The sequence below is a fragment of the Alligator sinensis genome, unplaced genomic scaffold (genome assembly GCF_000455745.1).
Source record: "Alligator sinensis unplaced genomic scaffold, ASM45574v1 scaffold627_1, whole genome shotgun sequence".
Lineage (NCBI taxonomy): Eukaryota > Metazoa > Chordata > Crocodylia > Alligatoridae > Alligator > Alligator sinensis.
Genome location: NW_005842635.1, coordinates 236,351 through 257,169, shown reverse-complemented (window position 1 = coordinate 257,169; position 20,819 = coordinate 236,351). Strand labels below are relative to the sequence as shown.

The following is a 20,819-nucleotide window of genomic DNA, read 5'->3' as shown; positions in this document are numbered from 1 at the left end:
TGCTTCTCACTTGCATGTGGTCAGGGACAGCAGGGTCTGGCAGCAAGTGGGGGTGGGGGGGAGGAGGTGGGAGGAGGGGCTGCATGTAGGAAAAGTTTGGGAGTCAGAGAAAGAGGGGGCCACCTGATCCCTCAAGATTTATTTTCCCTGCTGTAGCAGTGGGAAGGGGACAACTTCAAGGCAGACATCCAATAATTAGATTCCATATACATGGAAAATAACAAATTTATAAATTAGGCCATAGTTTCATAGTTGGTAGGGTCAGAAGGGACCTGATCAGATCATCATGTCCAACCCCCTACCATGGCAAGAAAGAGTCCTGGGGCCAAACGAGTGCAGCAAGGTGTTCATCCAGCCTCCTTTTAAAGACCCCCAGGGTAGGAGCCAGCACCATTTCTCCTGGAAGTTGGATCCAGATCCTAGCCGCCCTGACTGTGAAGTAGTGCCTCCTGATATCTAGTCTGAATCTACCCTCTGCCAGCTTGTGACTGTTATTTCTTGTCACTCCTGGTAGTGCTCAGGGGACAGGGACTCTCCCAATGCCTGCTGGTCCCCCCTGATTAGTTTGCAAAAGGCAACTAAATCCCCCCTCAGCCTTCTCTTGTAGAGGCTGAACAGGTACAGGTCCCTTATCCTCTTCTCATAGGGCCTGCCCTGCTGATCCCTGATCATGCGGGTGGCCTTCCTCTGGACCCTCTCCACATTGTCCACATTCCTCCTGAATTGCGGTGCCCAGAACTAGATGCAGTACTCCAACTGTGGCCTGACCAGTGTCACATAGAGGGGGAGAATCACCTCCTTGAACTTGCTTGAGATGCATCTGTGGATGTATGACAAGGTACGGTTGGCCTTGCTGACCACACTGTCAGCCCATGTTCACTTTGGCATCAATAATGACTCCAAGATCCTTTTCTGCCTCTGCACTGACAAGAAGGGAGTTCCCCAGCCTGTAGGTATGCTGCTGGTTCTTCCTCTCCAGGTGCAGTACCCTGCATTTGTCAGTGTTGAAACCCATCCTGTTCTCATCTGCCCACCCCTGTAACCTGTCTAGGTCCAATTGCAACCTATTCCTCCTTTCTAGCATGACCACTTCCCCCCACATCTTAGTGTCATCTTCAAATTTGAACAGGGTGCTTTTTACCCCCTCATCCAAGTCGCTGATGAAGATATTGAAGACTGCAGGCCTGAGGACCAAGCCCAGCAGAACCCCACTGCCCACATCCCTCCAGGTTGAATAAGACCCATCCACCACCACTCTCTGGGTGTGGTCCTCCAGCCAATTAGTGACCCATATGACTGTGTAGGTATCGACACCACAGCCTCCTTGTTTTTTAATGAGAATGGGGTGAGAGACAGTGTGGTAGGCCTTCCTAAAGTCCAGAAAGACTATGTCCACCACAACACCTGCAACCAAGTATTTTGTGACCTAGTCATAGGCCACCAGGTTGGTCTGAAAGGACCTGCCTCTAATGAACCCATGTTGGTTGCCCCTAAGCATAATCTCCCCTGCTGGCCCCTCTCGGACATGCGCCACGATAATTCTCTCAAAAAGCTTACCCAGGACTGAGGTAAGACTAACAGGACTATAGTTTCCTGGGTCCTCTTTCCTCCCTCTTTTGAAAATGGGAACCACATTGGCACTTTTCCAGTCCTCTGGCACATCATCAGAGTGCCATGAGTGCTCGTAAAGCCATGCCAGAGGTCCTGCAATGGCCTCTGCTAATTCCCTCAGCACTCTGGGGTGGAGGTTGTCTGGACTTGCTGAGTTAAATATGACCAGTCCCTCCAGAAGTTCCCTGACTAGGTCCTCTCTGACTCTAGGCTTGGGTGCGCCTCCCCTGGGACCTACAGGGGCCCCAATGGGGGGAGATGACCCAGTCCTTGCCCAGAAAAATGAAGGCAAAAATTGTAAATAGGTTAGCTTTGCTGTCTGGTGCAATGACTAGATTTCCTTGCATGTCCTGCAGAGGCCCCATGTTATCCAGTACCTTCTTTTTACCCCCTATGTATTTAGAAAAGGACTTCTTGTCATCCTTTATCTGGGTAGCTAGTCCCAGTTCCATCTCCGCCTTGGCCTTCCTGACTGCCCCCCTACAGTCCTGAGCAACAGAGGTATAGTCCTCCCTCATTATGGCCACTCCCTTCCATTGGGTGTATGCCTCCTTTTTAGCTGGGAGACATTCCCACATGCTTTTGGTGAGCCATGGGGGCTTTTATGCCCTCTTGCCCCCTTTGATCCATGTTAGGATTACCTCCCTTTGGTCTTGGAGGATCGTCTCCTTAAGGAACGACCACTCTTCTTGGACACCCAACTCCCCTCCCCTCCAGGACCTCCATGTCTCCCCAACTATTCTCCTTACCTCATTGAAATCTACCTTCCTGAAGTCTAGGGCTGCTGCCTTGCTGCAGACCTTTGCCACCTTGTGCTGGATGATGAATTCCATCAGGTGATGATCGCTGTCATCCAGGTGGTCAAGCACCTGCAGACCCCTCACCAGGTCATCTCCCGTGGCCAGGACCAGATCCAACAAAGCACCTCCCCTGGTGGAGCTGTGCACCTCCTGGGTTAGATGGAGGTCCAATTGGGGCCAGGAGGATATGCTTTGACAGTTCAAAGCAGGCCACCACACCAGGTACATCTTCTGGTCAGTAGCAGCCCAGATAGCTGGGCAGGGGCACGCATGACAGTAGTGCCGCACAAAGGCCAAATCTGCAGCCACAGCCCACCGGCAGGTGACCCAGAGAGGCAGATACCTCTACTGACTGTGCAGTCCCCATCCAGGTCTAGCAGGTGTGCAGCAAGTCACAGCCAGGCAGCAGCCTCCACTGCCAGACTGTTGCAGTGGGTAAAGTGTGCAGGAACCTCTCTGACCTGCTTCAGCACTCCAGCTGACATGAGGGGTAGTGTCCCCAGGTACCAATTGGCTGGGTGCCAGAAGTTCCTGAGAGCGAATAACCCTGAGCCATCTGACAGGGCAGCTTTTTGTACTTCTGGGGACAGCACAGGTGCTGGCCCCAGAATCTAGCTCCCCCTGGCTGCAGATCCAGGAGGAGCCAGGTAGGGTTATTTTGCCATAAGTGGTACTTTTTGCCCCACACCAAAGTGCATGCCTGGGCATGTGCGCTGAGGCAGAAAGTCCTGGCTCAAATTTGCACAGCTTCTATTTGAGCTGCTGCAAGCACACATGCCTGCATGTGTTGACATGCCCTGTGTGGCCATGTAATTACCATTTTTTGCAGTGTTGTACAGTTAGTTATCCTATTCCCTGGGCAGTGTGGACAAACTAAAAAAAAGGCCAATTAAAACTGCTACCAGAGGCAAGAAAATAAATATTCAGTACAGATCAAGGAAAGTTACAAAAACTCATTGTTATACTAAAGGAAGACAATGGATAACTGCACATTCAGAAAATGCATCAGACAGCAAGCAGTATATAAACAAATATCAGATGCTTGGTTCATAGAATATATTTTCTTCATATTGCATCTAAAGAAATCTTTCTTTTTAAGTAAAAAATGTAAAAAACTTCCCCTTTCTCTTGTGCAAATTCCATTTGTTCATCTTGTTTTCCATTCTTTGTCATTAAAATAGCACTGGATTGGCTGCAGGATGAACTGCCATTTTAGTGGAGTCCTGCAGCCAGGTTCTTTGACTTAGTCCACTGGAACTATTAGTAAGTGACTGATGGGGCCAATCTTGAATTGACAGACAGAAAAAAAAGGGGAAACAGTTGATTCATAATCTTTTCAGCTGTTCACTGACAGCCTCAGAGATACTATTCTGAAAGGACTGTAACCATAAAGTATACATTTGCTGCTGTTTCTGTCAGGCTGAAGTGGCCTATGTGGGCACATCCACACATGCAAGCACATTTGCCTGCAGCAGTTAAAATAAAAGTGGTACAAATTTGAGCCGGGGCTTTTTGCCTCAGTGCATGTACTTGGATATGCACTTTGTTGTGGAGCAAATTGTGCCACTTGGGGCAAAATAAGATTGCCTGACTCCTCTCAGATCTGCAGCCAGGGGGAGCTAGATCCAGGGGCCAGCACCTGTGTTGTCCCCAGAAGTATAAAAAGCCACCCTGGCAAGTAGCTCAGGGCTACTAGCTCTCAGAAGCTTCTGAGGCCCAGCTAATTGGTACCTGGGGACTCTACCCTTTGTGCCAGCTGGAGTGCTGAAGGAGCCCTGAGAGTTCCCTGCACCTTCTACCCACTGCAGGGGTCTGGCAGAGGGGGATGCTGCCTGGCTGTGACCTGCTGCACACCTGCAAGATCCAGATGGGGACTGCACATCCAATAGAGCCATCTGCCTCTCTGGGCCAGTGGGCTGTGGCTCCAGGGTTGGCCTCTGTGCAGCACTACTACCACATGTGCCCCCTGCCCGTCCATCTGGGTAGATATCACCTGAAAGATGTTCTGGGTGTGGTGGCCTGCTTTGAACTGTCAAAACCTGTCCTCCTCACCCCAACTGGCCAGGAGGTCAGCCACAGACAGCTGGGTCCAAGGTGCAAACTCTGAGCAGGCAGGGTCCTAGTAGGAATTATGGTGTTCCCTGTTGGAAAACTGAAAAATCCCTGGTAAAAAAAAATCCCAAAGTCAATTTGTAAACTACCCCCAAATCCATGTTCCTCCACAAGTAAAACAAAAGACCACTATAAAGAGAGAGAGAGAGTGAGACAGAGACTGTGATCAGGTCGACAATGTTTTATTGATATATCTCCAGTGTTAAAGCATGTCTCTTATCATAATAATAAAGTGAAATCTAAATACATGTTTCATTAATTCATAAATATATATTTTGCTGCCTTCCCACAGGGGCTATGGCCCCCACACAGGGTTTATGGCCCCCAACAGGGGATTCAGTCCCCACACAAGGGCTACAGCACCCCAACAGGGGGTTCAGCCATCCAACAGAGATTTGGCTTCCACACAAGACCTATGCCCCCCCCCAACAGGGGGTTCGGCCCCCACACAAGGGCTACAGCCCCCAAAAGGGGATGGCCCACACACAAGGGGTACAGCCTCCCAACAGGGGGCAAATGGCCCCCACAGAGGCCACCCCCCTGCCAGGCCCACATGTCCCACCCCAGCCCCCTGATTGCTGCCCCACCTGGTCCCATCCCCCACCAGCTGCTGCAGCCCCCCTGATGGCTGCCCCACCCCCTGCTCCCCCAGACCCTCCAATGGCTGCCCCACCCAGACTCCCCCCCCCTCTTGCACTCCCAGGGCCCCATGGCTACCCCCACAACCCTAGGCACCATCACTTAAAAAAAAAAAAAGAAACAGAAAAAAACACAGAAAAAAACCTGGGAAGTGCATTGGGGGTGTCAGAGGGGCAGGCGGTGGGTGGGGCCAGGCAGGATAGAGATGATGGGGGCTGGGGGAGTGGGTGGAACCAGTGTGGGATAGGCCTAAGGATCCACCAGAGCACCAGGAGTTCTCAAAGATCCGTGCCAGGGGCCGAGCTATGATGCTAGCCAGCTCCTTGAATACCCTGGGGTGTAAACCATCAGGGCCAGCTGACTTGAAGGTGTCCAGCCTCTCAAGGTGTTCCTTCACAAGGTCAGCATTGATAAAGGGCAAGGAATTTCCTTCACCTGGGCCTCCCTGTCCCATAAAGAGCAGGGGCATCCCAAGGGATTGATGAAAGACGGATGTAAAGTATCCATTTAGTAGGTTGTTTTTTTCCTGGGCATTGGTTGTCAGTTGTCCCTTCTGGTTTAGCAGGGGTCCAATGTTGCCCTTGCTTCTCCGGCTCCCCACATATCTCAAAGGGTCCCAGGATAGGAGTCTCCCAGGTAGAAAACTTATGATCCCAGTAACTCCAGTGTGTTGTGTAATGATCATTTCACTCATAATTCAAATGACCTGAAGCCAATCCACATATGGTGCACAAAGCCTATAGAGATTTTGAAAATCAAGAAATAAATTATTCTATAAAAAGTCTGTGTAATATTTAGATGGACAAAGTGCAATTGCTTATGTTGGGTTCTGACCATGATCATCTCCTCAAATATAGTCATAAAACCTTTAGTAGAGATAAACATTCCAGCTAGAGTCATGGCAATAATGCTAAAGAATTTTGAAATAAGTTATTTTTGCTATAGTCAAACTGTACAAACTGTACAGTGAATGTGTGTGATGACCATTCACAAATTTCTGATAAAGTTTTCTAGGACAATATCTGATGGAAAATAAATGTTAAACTCTGATATTGAAACATACATGATGCAAAACTACATTCTATGAACATGGAAGCTGTCAGCTCTACTTTGTCTTATGCTGGCTGGAGCCAGGAAGCCAGCAAAAATGAAGAGCAAAAAAGCTTCACTGTGAATAGAGTAGTGCAAGAAGAGCAAACTTTTCTTTCCTAAGTACTCTCTTCCCCACTGTGCTAATAGAAACAGGAAAAAAGGAAAGCCACAAAAAGTTCCCTGTTCCACCTTATTATCAATATTTTTCACCTGTAAATGTGCACACCAAACAAATAATGCCTCTCTGAAGATGTCCTATAGGAAAAATAGTTGTAATCGGAAACTACAGGAAAAAAACTACTTATAATATATGATTTTAATTACCATACAACAAAACAACCCACTGGACAGTACAGTGAATTCTGCCTATTAGAAACACCTAAACATAAACTGTGGCAAATAAAAGTTTCTCTTTTCAAATTATTGTCAACATTTGCCTCTAAGACTAGGGACCACCTGAAAAAAGCATGAGGTGGAATCAATACACATTACATTGTTTTCTGTAATCAGTATATTTTTAGATTGGTAGCAAACAGAACACACGTTCACCCTTTGGTGGTGGGGGGGGAATCTTAGACCCGGTTCCGCCATTTTTAAATCAGTCTATGTGTGCCGAACTTCTGTTCTGTTACAGGTATAAACCAGTTTCCAATCATTTATACCCATAAAAAGGTAATGTCTGTAGTGGGCCTAAGGGATCACCTGAGGCAGTAAGATGGTAATTCATATTCATTCACTTGATAGCCTTTCAAATGAGACATCCAAATACAAAGATGGTTTCTCATGTAGTAGAAAGTGCACTAAAGGATAAATACAGTAAATGATTTACTGGATTTCACAGTGTATAAGTTGGGTTTAGAAGCCCAATTTTTGTGTCTTAAAAATCAAACTCGATTTATACACAGTGCTGGCACTGCTTGCAGGGGATGGATGGAGAAGGGGATGGGGACAGGGATGGCGATGGGGATGGGAATGGGGATGGGCTTGGCACTTGTCTGGTGTGGTCCCATCCCCTGAGAGGGGCGCTGCTGGTGTCGCTGGCAGAGGATGAAGCAGCACCAGCCAAGCACCGAGCCCAGCTGAGTGCAACCCTGTCTCCCTCCCCTGCAAGCAGCACTGAGCTTGCAGGAGATAGGGCCACTGTGAGCGGCACTGCTGAACACCAAGCCCAGTGCCGCTCTCAGGTGATGAGTCTACATCAGCTGAATACTGAGCCCAGCTTCATCCCCTGTGAGCAATGCTGGGCTTGGCATTCAGCAGCACTGCTCGCAGAAGACAGGGCCAGGCTCGATGCTTGGCTCGCGTGGCCCCCCCTCCTGTGAGTGGCACTAGCAACACTTCTCACAGGTGATGGGGCCACACCAGCTGAGCACCAAGCCCAGTCCTGACTAATACACCATGCCTATGAAAATCCTTACCTTTCAGATCATAAAGCCAGAGGTCAACCTATACAGCATGCAATATGGCAAGCAGAATATACATTCCTAATTCTAAAATTGTAAGACTTAATTGTGGAGACTTAATAAACACATCACTGAACAATAGTGATTATTTGAATTGCAGTCATTGCTGACCCAAATCAATTTGAATTCATTATTTGAGGTGAAAGTAGTTTTACACAAGCCATTGGCATCTGCATGAGTGAGCAAGACCCCAAGACAGAGCTTTCCTCAAGTGAAAAGTCTGAAGGATTTTGCTTCAGGTAAAGAAAAATGCACATTAAATATGCCTCTGTGTATTTGCTAATTAACAAGCTAATTCATTACTGACTCTCATGTTGCAAACTACTGTGTGAGTTGTTTGAAGCAATAAAGAAGTTTTGATTTAATTTAATAAGAATTGTAATGAAATAGCAGATAAGTATTTTAGTGAGTGATTATGAAAACACTTCTCAAACATCCATATTTAAAAATTAAGTCATTGTCAGAGACTCAAGTCCTACTACATATGATGCCTATAGTCAAGAAAATCAGTGGTTGTGATTCACTTTCATTTATAATAATGTTTTAGAGTCTGCTGCTTTGCACCTCTAGGTGACCTTAATATCATTTTTAAAACTTCAATGCAAGCTGCACAAATATAAGCCACTACTAAACCCTTAAAAAAAACAAACCCAACAACACCTGATTAAATAAACAAGCCACTGATACCTTGATTTCTTCTATTTTTTACATGTATCCAGGGAAATCATTGTCCTTGAAAAGAGCTGGATTGAATGTTCTAGAAAATGAACTCCTTTTGAACAAACACCAATATGTTGTTATAAGCAGTAGCCATGTATGTTTCTTCACCTACTTGATCACTGAATATGACATAGTGAACCATTGCAGGGGTGAGAGTGAAGCTCTTTCCTCCAGTCATTGCATTTTCTGTGATGATCCTCCTCCCTGATCCCTTCCTCTTTGACATTATCAGGAAGAATCAGTTTTCTTCATTACACTGAGTGTGAGCAGCCACCATCTGGAGAAGTAAAATAGAAGCTACTGTGAGCATGGAGAAAATTTAATTATTAGAATATCCACTATTCTCTGTATTCCTAAGAATCTTTATAAGAACCCCCTCCCCCACCTCCCCTACTACAATAGTAGTGGAATACCCTCCCTCCCCACTACAATAGCATAATGTGCCACTGTGCTCTACCATAGAAAGGAGAATATGCATTTGCATCCCACTATGCACATGCTTGGACTTTGTCCAGTTCATTAACTTCACCTAATCTGTCTTCTCACTTGATAAATGCTACTTGTGTCATGCAGATTTTCCAGAACAAAGCAATTCTGGTGCGTTAATTTTGTATTTTCCTTTAAAGCATTTTTAGTTTAGGCAAATGTAAAAAAAGGAGCACCTTTGCAGAAAACAATGCCTGCACTTTTGAGAGAGTATTGGGCTGCCCTCGGAAAAAGTTTGGCTCCTTTTGCAGTAGCCAGTTCTATTTTTGAAAGTAAAAGAAGGTTAATGAGTAGAATTGCATTTCCATACAGGGAAACAAACAAACAAGCAAACAAACAAACAAAAAAGAACCATGCACATACATAATACCACCTGGCTACTCTGTCCTTATAAACTGCCACATACCTGCCAACATTTCATTATGCTCAGGTGTGACTGGGTAGCATTGTATAACTGCCATGTCTCTGACTCTTCATGAAAACAAATATATCTTAAAAGGCTCCTTCACCAAGCAAAATTGTAATTTATGAAATAATAGCAGATCATTTTAGTTTATGAGATTGCATGTGGACAGTGGTTTAATATCATACTAGCCTTTCACTTCTAGAGACAGGAGTCCACACTTGGCAGTATGCAATTGTGTGTCTGTCTCCAGCATAGAATATCATGTCTGCCCCACAGAGTATTCATTCAGTACTCAGAATAAATACACAGGTACAATAGCAGAGCCAGAGAAGAGAATGACAGCAGCTGAGGACTGAAGCCTACTACATGTGGTCCTGTAGTGAAGAACCAGGGAGGTAGTGTTCAGGCCTGAACTTCCTCATATCTAAGGAAGCTCAGATCCAGGATCTATGGAGTGCCCCAAACTGTTTTAACAGCCCTGATTCATAAATAAGCCTTTAATGTTGGTTTTGTGTACCACTTCTCTCAATCAGGGCCAGTCCAAGGGTAACTGGTGCTCTAGGTGAACAGTGTACCTTGGCGCTCCCACCACTTCCAGTATAGAGGGAAAGGTAGAAATCATGATTCTAGTGATCTTTCCTCTGAGCTCTTTTCAGAGGTCTTTCTCTCCTTACCAAACCAAAGGTCATAGACCAAGATGGAGCCATAGCCAGCCAGGGCTGTTATGTAGAATGATGTTCATAATATTTTGTTCTGCATATAATTTTGGCGCCCCCCAAATGTTGGCACACTAGACGACTGCTTAGTTTGCCTAATGGCTGGACTGGCCCTGCTCTCAATGAAGACAATAATTTTCTTAACAAACATGGAAAAGGATTTATTTTTGTTTTTGTTTTTCTGGTGTCTGTTTTCCTTTAAAAAATGAAAATTGTTGGTTCCGAAGAGGGCCAGGTAACTGTTTATAGTTTTTGCTGTGGATTGTAATTAACATATTTATGGCCAGAGGAGTAGAAGAAAACTCACATATTCTGTCTGCCAGTAGCTCTGTTCACCTACTTCAGAGGTCAGATGCAGATACTGTAGCGATCTTCATTTGTCATCCTTTGTTCATAGCAATAATTTTCTAGGTCAATTTTAGCAGCTTCTTGAGGAAAGATTGGATGCAGCTGCCTCAACACTGTTCTGATTACTGACCACAAAGGATGCTGAATGGTGATATAAAGAGTTCACATCCGTTGCCAGCCGTAAAAGTGAGCAGCTGAATCAAAATGGATTTTTTCTTCTATCCAGCAGTGGTTAATAAGAGTTTCATACCTAACCATCAATCATCTTACCTATTTTACTGTGCTTGTAAACACCCAGATGAATAGCAGTGAAAACAGTTTATTTCATTACTATGTTCATGTATAATAATGACCATAAATACACATATCATGTCAACATTCTGCAATATAGTGGTATTTATACTATTATAGCAAGTGTAATACATTGTTGTTGCCTACTCAGCAATGTAACAAGGTGCATTTATACATTTATTTTTATGTTCAGATCTATTTTTAAAATATTAGAACATTAATCAGTTGATCTTTTAAAGACACAAAGTTCAAGGAGAAAGGAGTTCCACAATGGCCAAGAAAGGCACTGTCCAAGTTTCTTATCATTATGCTATTAAAGAAAACTTTACATAAAGTAAAAGCAGGCAAGAAGTAGGAGCAAGGTTGCAGGCTTTGGCAGGGGAGAGAAGAAGAAACTTCACTCTACAATAATGGTAAGGACATGGTGGGCTGCCAGGGACCTGGCCCCGGTGATGCTGCCTGCCTGGGGCTCCTCTGAGGCATCCACACAGATGGAGCCCACCAAGAGGCTACAGCCACCCTCCCCGCTGTCTGTGAGGGTTGCCTAGTGGGGCCTCTGTGGCCTGAGTGGGGAGTGAGAGTTCCCTTGCCTGTCCCATGTGTGCCCACCTTTGTGCCCTGGACAGGCAGGTGAGGGAACTCCAGGCAGAGGTCAGCAGGTGGAGGGGTATCAGGGCTGCTGAGAATGAACTTGATGGGTATTTCCGTTCTCTGCAGGGACAAGTACCTAGTGAAGAGGCACCCTGGGAGGGACCCAATACAGCAGTATGGCAGACAGTTACCACCAGGGCCAGGACTATTCATGCTGCTGCAGTGTCGGCCCCTCCTGTACAACTAGGAAACAGGTATGAGGCCCTGGAAGCACTGGAGGAGAAGGCAGGTAAGGATGATTACAAAGGAGCCAATGCCACTCCACACATGGTGCAGACTGAACGATGCTGGAACACCCAGAGGAAGAGATACAATGTCTTCATCATGGGCGAGTCCCTCCTGAAAGGTACAGAGGGACCCATCTGTCACCCGGATCCCATGGTGCGTGAGATTTGCTGCCTGCCTGGAGCTCAGATTCAGGACATCACACTGATGATCTTGGACCTCATATGGCCCTCTGATCATTACCCCTTGGTCCTCATCCAAGTGGACACTAATGACACAGCTGGAGTAGTCCAGAATGTCTCATGAGAGATTACAAGACTCCGAGGGCAAGGTTTAGGGAGACAGGAGCACAGATGGTTTTCTCATCTGTTCTTCCAATGAGTAGATGTGGACAGCACCATGCAGCCTACATCAGAGAAGTCAACCAGTGGCTTTGGAGCTTGTGTTACCAGATGGGCTTCAGATTCTTTGGCCAACACCCGTACTTCTGTGCAGGAGACATGCTAGGGCGGGATGGGCTACATCTCTGCCCAAAAGGTAAGCATGTTTTCTCTTCCAGATTGGCTGATCTCATATGGTGAGCTTTAAAGTAGGTTCATTGGGGGATGGGGATGCAGAGTTACAGGAGTACACTTCGATGTCAAGCCAGGTGATGCGAGCAGGAACACCCTAGGTAAGTGACAAGGGCTCAGGCTAGCTTGGGAATAAGAGAGCAGCATGAACACCCATAGGAGGTCTCAATTGCCTCTATACAAATGCTAGAAGTATAGGGAATAAGCAGGAGGAACTCATCCTCCTGGTAGCTAGCAAAAACCCAGACCTAGTTGGGCTGACATAAACCTGGTGGGGTTCTACCCATGACTGGGCAGTAGACATTGAGGGCTATAGGTTGTATAGATGAGATAGACTAGGGAGAAAAGGAAAAGGGAGGTGGGGGCGTGTAGCGCTCTACGTCAATGAGCAGTACATGTCCTCAATGATCAGTACGGGTTCAGAAGAGGAGCAAACTGAGGCGCTCTGGGTTAAAATGCAAGGGGGTTGTAGAGAAAGGGTCTTGATAGTGGATGTCTACTACAGACCACCTCACCAGGGAGATGAGCTGGACCTGGAATTTTCAGTTCATCTCATGGAGGCTGTAAGGACAAGGGATGTGGTTGTCATGGGTGACCTAAACTACCCAGACATCTGCTGGGAGGATCAGTCAGTCAGGTCTGAACACTCATGTAGGTTTTCAGCCTGCATACAGGACCTCCACCTAACCCAAGAGGTACATAATCCCACCAGAGGAAATGCCTAGCTGGACTTGGTCCTTGCCACAGGTGCTGACCTGGTCAGGGATCAACAGGTGCTTGACTACCTAGGCATTAGTGACCATTGTCTGCTGGAATTTACTATCTAGCATAGGGTGGTGAAAGCAAGCAATAAGGCAAAAGTCCTTGACTTCAGGAGGGCCGACTTCAATGAGCTAAGGCGATTAGTAAGAGAAACACTGGGGACTCAGAGCTTCAATGAGATGGGAGTCCAGGATGGGTGTTTGTTCCTTAAGGAGACAATCCTTTGAGCTCAGAGGGAGTCAGTCCAAATGAGAAACAAAGGGGGCAAAAATGCTAAAAAGCCCCCTTGGCTCAGTAAAAGCATCCAGGAGGGCCTGAGGGAAAAAAAGGTGGCATAAAATCACTGGAAATAAGGGGCAATCACCAAGGAGGATTACATCTCCATTGCTCATGATTGCAGGGAGGTGGTTAGGAATGGCAAGGCAGAGATGGAACTAGGGACAGTGATCAGAATTAAGGATAACAAAAAGTCCTTTTTCAAATACATAGGGAGTAAGAAGAATGCACCAGGTAACGTGGGGCCCCTACAGGACAGTTTTGGCGATCTGGTGATTGCAGAAAAGGAAAAAGTTGATCTCTTCAATGAATACAGATAGGCTTAGGGGACACAACACCATGCCCAGGGTCAGGGATGATCTAGTTAGGGAATTCCTGGAGGGGCTGGACGTGTATAAATCAGAAGGTCTGGATGCTCTTTATCTGAGGGTACTGAGGGAATTGGCAGAGGTCATAGTAGGGCCCCTGGCACAGCTGTATGAGAGCTTGTGGTACTCTGTCCATGTCCCAGAGGCCTAGAAAATGGCTAATGTGGTCTCCATTTATAAGAAGGGGAGAAATGAGGACCTGGGTAACTATAGGCCAGTTAGTTTCACCTCGGTCTTTGGGAAGACCTTTGAGAAAATTATCAAGGAACGTATCTGCAGGGGCCCAGCATAGGAGGTAATGCTCAGGGGCAACCAACATGGGTTCATTGTGGGCAGATCCTGCCTGATTATCCTTATTTCCTTTTATGACCAGGTCACAAATTCCTTAGAATTGGGCATTGAGGTTCATGTCTTCTACCTGGACTTCAAGAAGGCCTTTGGCACTGTTTCTCACCCCATTCTCATAAAAAAAAAAAACCCAAAAAACCACTAGGTGATTGTGGCATTGATGCCTACACAGTCAGATGGGTGGCAAATTGGCTCAATGGTCTCACCCAGAGAGTGGTGGTGGACAGGTCATTTTCAACCTGGACGGATGTGAGCAGTGGAGTTCCCCAGGGCTCAGTCCTTTGGCCTGAGCTATTCAACATCTTTATCAGCAACTTGGAGCTGCATGTGGAAAGCATGCTGCCCAAATTCACTGGTGACACAAAGATGTGGGGAGAAGTGGGCACACTGGAGGGGAGGGACAGAATCCAACTAGATCTAGACAGGTTACAGAAATGGGAAGATGAGAATAGAATGGAATTCAATGCAGACAAGTACATGGTGCTGCATCTATGGAGAAGGAATCTGCAACACATGTAGAGGCTGGGGAACACCATGCTCAACAACACAATGGCAGAAAGGGATCTTGGAGTTATTTTTTACTCCGGGATGGACATGAGCCTCCAATGTGAAGAAGCAGTCGGTAAGGCTAACCGTACTTGTCGTGCATCTACAGATGCATCACAAGTAGGTCCAAGGAGGTGATCCTTCCCCTTTATGAGGCACTGGTCAGGCCGCAGTTGGCGTACTGTATCCAGTTCTGGGCACAGCACTTTAAGAGGGATGTGGCTAACCTTAAGAGGGTCCAGAGGAGGGCCACTTGCGTGGTCAGGGGGCAGCAAGCCAGGCCCTATGAAGATAGACTAAAGAGTCTGAATCTATTCAGCCTCCATAAGAGAAGACTGAAGGAGACTGGTGGCCATCTATAAACTCACCAGGTAGGAACAGCGGAAAATAGGTGAGGCTCTGTTCCCCCGGGCACCACCTGGGATAACAAGGAATAATGGCCACAAATTGATTGAAAGCAGGTTCAGGCTTGATATCAGAAGGCATTGCTTGATGGTTAGGGCTGTCAGGCTCTGGAATGGGCTCCCAAGGGAGGTGATGCTCTCCCCTACCTTGAGGGTCTTCAAGAGGAGGTTGGAAAGATAGCTGGCTGAGGTATTATAATCCCAGCACACATTCCTGCCCAGGGCAGGGGGTTGGACTTGATGATCTGTTCAGGTCCCTTTCAGCCCTAGAAACTATGAAACTATTTGTGGTTTTCAAACATGTCAGAGGCCCCTGCCACACATTAGACATATTACAAAATTAACTGGTTAATTGCAGAATAAATTTAGGCCAGCTACATGCAAAGTAATTATCACACCATAATAATGTCCATCCAACTACAAAAACAGTCAACCAGCTACAAAGTTAGTGCCTGAAATGTGTAAGTTTATAGCTTGTTTCTATCCAGCTTTAACTTGAATGTGTGTCAGGACCCTAAGACTCTAAAACAATTTTCTAATTCTAATTGATTTCTTCCTTTTTTTTTTTTCTCTATGCTTGCTGCTTCTGCTATTTTAATTTTTGGTTCTGATCTTTTCCTCTTATGTATACAGATTAGTTCAGGTTTTGTTTTTTTGTATGAACTATCCCTTAAAGAAGGATGTATCTGCAATATTGAATTCTCCTTTTGTACCTGATCCTTTGTCTTTTGTCCCCGTATATAATCATACTCTTTTTCTAAAAACAAAATATCAAGGTTCACAACTCCAATGCCAAATAATGTTGGCAAACCTGCTGTTTAATTAAACTGATCCATTAGACCACAATTTGAAAACAACACCATTGCTAATTAAATTAATTTTGCCTCTGTAAAACAATTAAGGATCATCAGTTTCTCCTAAATATCTGTTAATTGTATTTCCAATGTCTCCCATTTTCAGAAATGCAGCTTTTTCATATAATCCACTTCCTACACGTCAAATCTATCTTGTTTTAAAGATTTTCCTTCCTGCACCTCTTCACCCACAATGTGCCTAAACCTTTTTTTTTGTTTTGTTGTTCCATCTACTATATCAGAGATAGATGATGCTAACACTTGCACATACGAGTAGGTCTAAAGATGTCAAGGAAACTACGCACATGGACAAAGTTAAGGGCATATATAAATTCATGCTTTCAGGATTGGAGTCCAGAAACACAAGTTGTTTTCTTACCAGGGGCCTTGATTTCTTAGATTTCTAAAATATCATATATATTTATACAGGAATAAAGATCAATTAAAAATTTCTGATGCTCGCAAACAGCACCAAAGAGAATAATGTTAAGGTGAAGGTATGGCTTAAGAACATGGGCAAACTGCATTGAATTCATAGCCTTGTCACAGACCGTATGACCTTGAGGTTGTCTCTTAGCCTATCTTTGTTCCCTAAGTATCCATTTAGCTTGTTTCTTTTCAACAAAGTGCTTAGGGACAGATAAAGTGTCTTAGCATGTAGGAACAGCACCTAGTGGAATATTTGAGCTTAGTAGAAAGAAAAAAAAATCACAAAAAACCCTAAAACTAACTATGTTCAGCTAACTTCCATTAAAAACCCTCCTTTTTAATAATCTCAGAAGGAAGAAACATAGTCTGCTTCTTATTAACTATGTTGTTTTCCTCCACTTCACTTGCATCTCTAACTTTGTTGGTTCAGGATGTTTTTGTGAACAAAGAACTGCTGACATTTCAGTTACTTTTTCAAAAAGGAATTTTGTCATCCCAAGGGTAAACCATAAAACCTTACTCCCACTGACAAGATCCGCAACCTGGGATTTCTTCGTTTAGGTTTCCAAATATAGTATATAGCTTCTCAAACCCAAGTAAAGATTCTTGTCGAGAATCAGAGCAGCTGCCGGCAGCTGCATCCTGACTCTCACCGGAGTGTTTAGATTTTTGACTTGACAGGTGGGTAATTAATGGATGGAGTGAAATTAACCAGGCATAGACACGTGTTGGTTATAAGAGATTGTTTACTTACGCCGCCTCAGGATGAAATACGATGCAGGTAGCAAACTTGCTTTAGTTACAACCGAGCATACGTATCTGGTTACAATCGACCATGCGTGACGAAAGAGATGCTGTGACCGAGCTGACGAGCCTGCAGGGGGGGGTTTGGGTACGTCGGGACCGCCGATGACAGGGAGTTATTGGTGGGTGATCAAACCGCCAAGTTACTCTGCTGTGTGTGTTCAGAGTTCTCCAATTTGGGCGGAAGTGCAAGCTGGTTTTGTTTGTGTTATAACCAATTGATTTATGCCACGTCATCTGGTTTGTGTTAGAATTGCCAATTATACAGCAGTTTTCGCCAGGGTTTTATTGCAGGGTTTTATTGCAGGGGTGTCCCCTTTCACTCTGACCAATCATAAATCATGGGCTTAAGTTTCGTTTCTTGTTAGTGGGCTTAAGTTTCATTTTTTGTTTGTGACGTGGGCATAAATTTGTTTTTCTTGCTTGTGACATGGGTATAGTTGCTTTTAGTTATGACACTTCTGAGTCATTTTATTTGGTGGCCTCTGCTTTGGGTCCTTAATAATGCTATCTTTCATTTTAGACACCCCATCCACATGAGATAATGTGTGTGAAAACACAATATGTTCATTGTGTAATAAATGGCCATCTCAATGTAGGAAAAGCAAAGCAGACATACAATATGTAGTCCTACTATATACTAAATCACACAAATCCAGGGTAAAGTTATCCCTTGAAAAGCACGTAGTAACTTTACAACACAGGGAAGTTGCTGTAGGAAATGCACTGCATGCCTATTTCCCTCAATCTCAGCCCAAGTTAACTCTGTGCTCAGTTTAAGTAATTCCCCTGCCAATTCAGATGTACTTGAGGACCTGCACTTAGACCTATTATTGTAGAGTCAACTTACTACAAAGAAAAATCCTAGGTAAGTCATTCTGCAGTGACTGTGTTTTAGGTTAAGAAGGAAATAAGAAACACAGTGGGTCCAGATCCTCAGGGGAAACCTATTGCATGCACACATGCTACACATTCCTCCGTAGGAACATATGGAGAAGTAAGGGCAGCCTGGCTCCAAAAAGGGCCGTCTGAGCTCTGTCTCCCTTACTGTACTGAACAGCACAGCTTAGTTTGTAGGGTAGGAATAAGGAGGAGGGAACTGTGCACCCCTGAGACACAGAAAATGGTCCAGAGGTTAAGTAGCTGAGAACCTTCTCTTACAATGTGCTATATGACCTATTTGTTAAAGGAACAGTAATGGAGGAATATGACCTGAAGAGCATAAAGCTTGTTTATTAAAACACTACACTTACAAAGGGTAATTCCACCTTTTCACTTTATATTCCCAGAATGTGCAATACTGGTTATCATCATCCTTTCCTCCTCCCATGTGCAGTTTAATAAAAGGTCATAGGCTATATCATTTGCTAGAAAAATAGGCTCAGTGAGTTGAAATGAGCTTTTGTTTCTCCAAAGGCAGTAGACAAGTCTTTGATCCTTAACTAAAACATCACTTCTTGAACTTAATTTAAAAATCTACAGAGTCATGAGGGGATAATTCTGTATCAAAGAGATCTTGTAGCCAATCCCGATTTCTTAATCAGAACTGAGGTGTTCCTGATTTGCAGGTAACTTTGTTGATCTTCTTACAAATGACAGCCATTAAACATCAAGATTGGGACATGAAAGTGACACCAGTCCCAGCAATGATGAATAAAGTACATAAGGTCCTATAACTTAAATGATGGAAGGGTAGACTCTGGAGATGTTCTGCTCAGAGAGATAGGGCCTTAGCTTAGTGCTTGATCTGAATTCAAACTGCAGTATTTAATTGTGCCTGTCTAAATTCCCCTGTGTTCTCAGTTCTTTTAGATCTTCTTAAATTAGTAAAGGAGTTGCAAAGAATGCTTTTTATGTTGGTGTATCAGAGGTGGATGGATTTCAATGGCAGCAGTAATTCCTGTACTTGCTGTTTAGTCTCACTTTCTACTTGTTTTGAACAGAAAGCATTATAAACAATAACAACAACAAAAAATAAAGTATTACTAATCACATTACAATTCACAGATGTAAAAGACAGGAAGGTTCAAAAGAACACCTCCAACCTTTTAAGTTAATTTTTACATTAATCATGCAGTGCAAACATAATGTCACATTTCAATGAACCAAAATACCTACCTTAAGCCAAAGTTAATATTAATTTTTTATAATATGCCATGATGAAATTTCCCAGCAATATGTTTGAGATAACCAAGAAATAAGCCCAGTGAAGGCAAATAAAAATAATACAAATGGGACTACTTGAATTAAGTTCTGGTTTACCAGAGTCAAAATCAAGGATGTAAAGATCAAGATCAAAATCAAAATCAAACAAAATAAATAAAACAGATTTTTGAGGAAGGATAGCCATCCTAAACTGGGACTTGGACGATTTGATCTAGGAAATTAATAATTTTATTCTCATCATAGTCTCTCTCTGTGTCTGGCAGTTTTTAGTTCACTTTCTTTTTCACCCATATGAACCACACGCTAGGTAACATGACAATTTGTTTTCTCTTGGATTTTCCTCTACTCTGGTTTTGCAAAATTAAAGTTATCCTTAAAAGTAATCCTGTTTTCAACACAATCTTCAGCAGCACAATGCTATCTTCAGCTACTGAGTCTCTCTCTCTATTTTCTTTAAGCATGAAGAAAACTCTGGACTCCAAGCTGCTGTTCACCACCCCATGCTGCCGCAACACATGTGACCATGGCTCTGTGACCGGCCGTCCCTTCTTCCCCCCCCCCCCCCCCCCCCCCGGCCCTGTGACCGGCTGCCACACCGGTTACAAAAATTTGGAATTTTCACATTTCTGGTAGGTGCTCAGTCCTGAGCATGCCACATTTATGAAGTTATACTGTATTTCTAGCTTCCATTTGTTTTCCAGGGGTCCCATTTTTTTCTGGGTTCTAGTTCTAAAAGAAAAATATTTAAAATATTATTTTGGACTCTGCAATGTGACTCCTCCCACTACATAGTCAGGTCCATGAGTTTTCTTAGATATGTCTCCTCCTGAAGGAGACAAAGATATCTTGTACATGAATAAATTTCTCATGTAATATGAATAAGGGTCATTTACACAATTAACCTGTTTGCTCTGTAAGGTGTACATCAGTGTTGGCCTGACAGACTATTTTAGATATCTTGGTGTTGAGCCCCAGCTCAAGTCTGCGATCGTGCCCGGTATGCAAAGGCCAATAAAGATACCAGGGGTGAAAGTATAAAGAAGATGTATTGCTAGCAATAAAAGGTGCAAGCGGAATAATTTCACGTAACAAGCACACAGATTTCTATTTCTAAGCATCTTTTACACAGGGGTTTTGGACCTTCATAAGCATCCTTGAGACTTTTGCTTCAGGGGAAGCTGGATCGCTGAGGCGGCAGTAGCCTAATGGTGCAACGCCATAGAGTGAAAGTACCAGTAACAGGCACCTGGGTGAGAGGGTAGAAAGGGCATAAGGCCTACCGTCAGTACACCTGCCTGGGATTATCTCTGTAAGTATTCTGTCTGGCCCGAGTCCAAGACCAGTGATTTTTCCCCTGTGAGGACAAGGACTAAGAACAGATCCCTGGATAACAGGTAAGTCGGACGGTCAGAACAGAGAAGGCAGCCCTGAGATGGGTACCATTAACAATAAGGTTGGGAAATGTACCCCCCTCTCTTGTGTATTGGGACATTGGGCAGAGTTTGGTGGGGATCCTATGACTAAGAAGAAAGCTAAATTCTTCTGTGAAACTGCGTGGCCACGCTATAAGCTAGATGATCAAGAACATTGGCCTTCAGAGGGAAGTATTAATTATAATACCATCTTACAATTGATTTTGTTCTGCCGGCAGAATGGTAAATGGTAGGAATTGATGTATGCGAAAATGTTTCTGTAGAGATAGAGATAGAAAGGTTTTGGAGGAATGTGGA

The 20,819-nt window shown here is 44.4% G+C and overlaps 1 long non-coding RNA gene across 1 annotated transcript; it reads right to left on the bottom strand.

Annotated features, from left to right (window-relative positions):
• Positions 1 to 4,779: 4,779 nt before the first annotated feature.
• LOC102374672 lies at positions 4,780 to 17,203 on the bottom strand. The gene is made up of 3 exons (XR_001358768.2): positions 16,874 to 17,203; positions 8,405 to 8,714; positions 4,780 to 5,899 (listed from the first exon to the last, which is right to left on the bottom strand). It is a non-coding gene; the product is annotated as an uncharacterized LOC102374672 (long non-coding RNA).
• Positions 17,204 to 20,819: the final 3,616 nt, after the last annotated feature.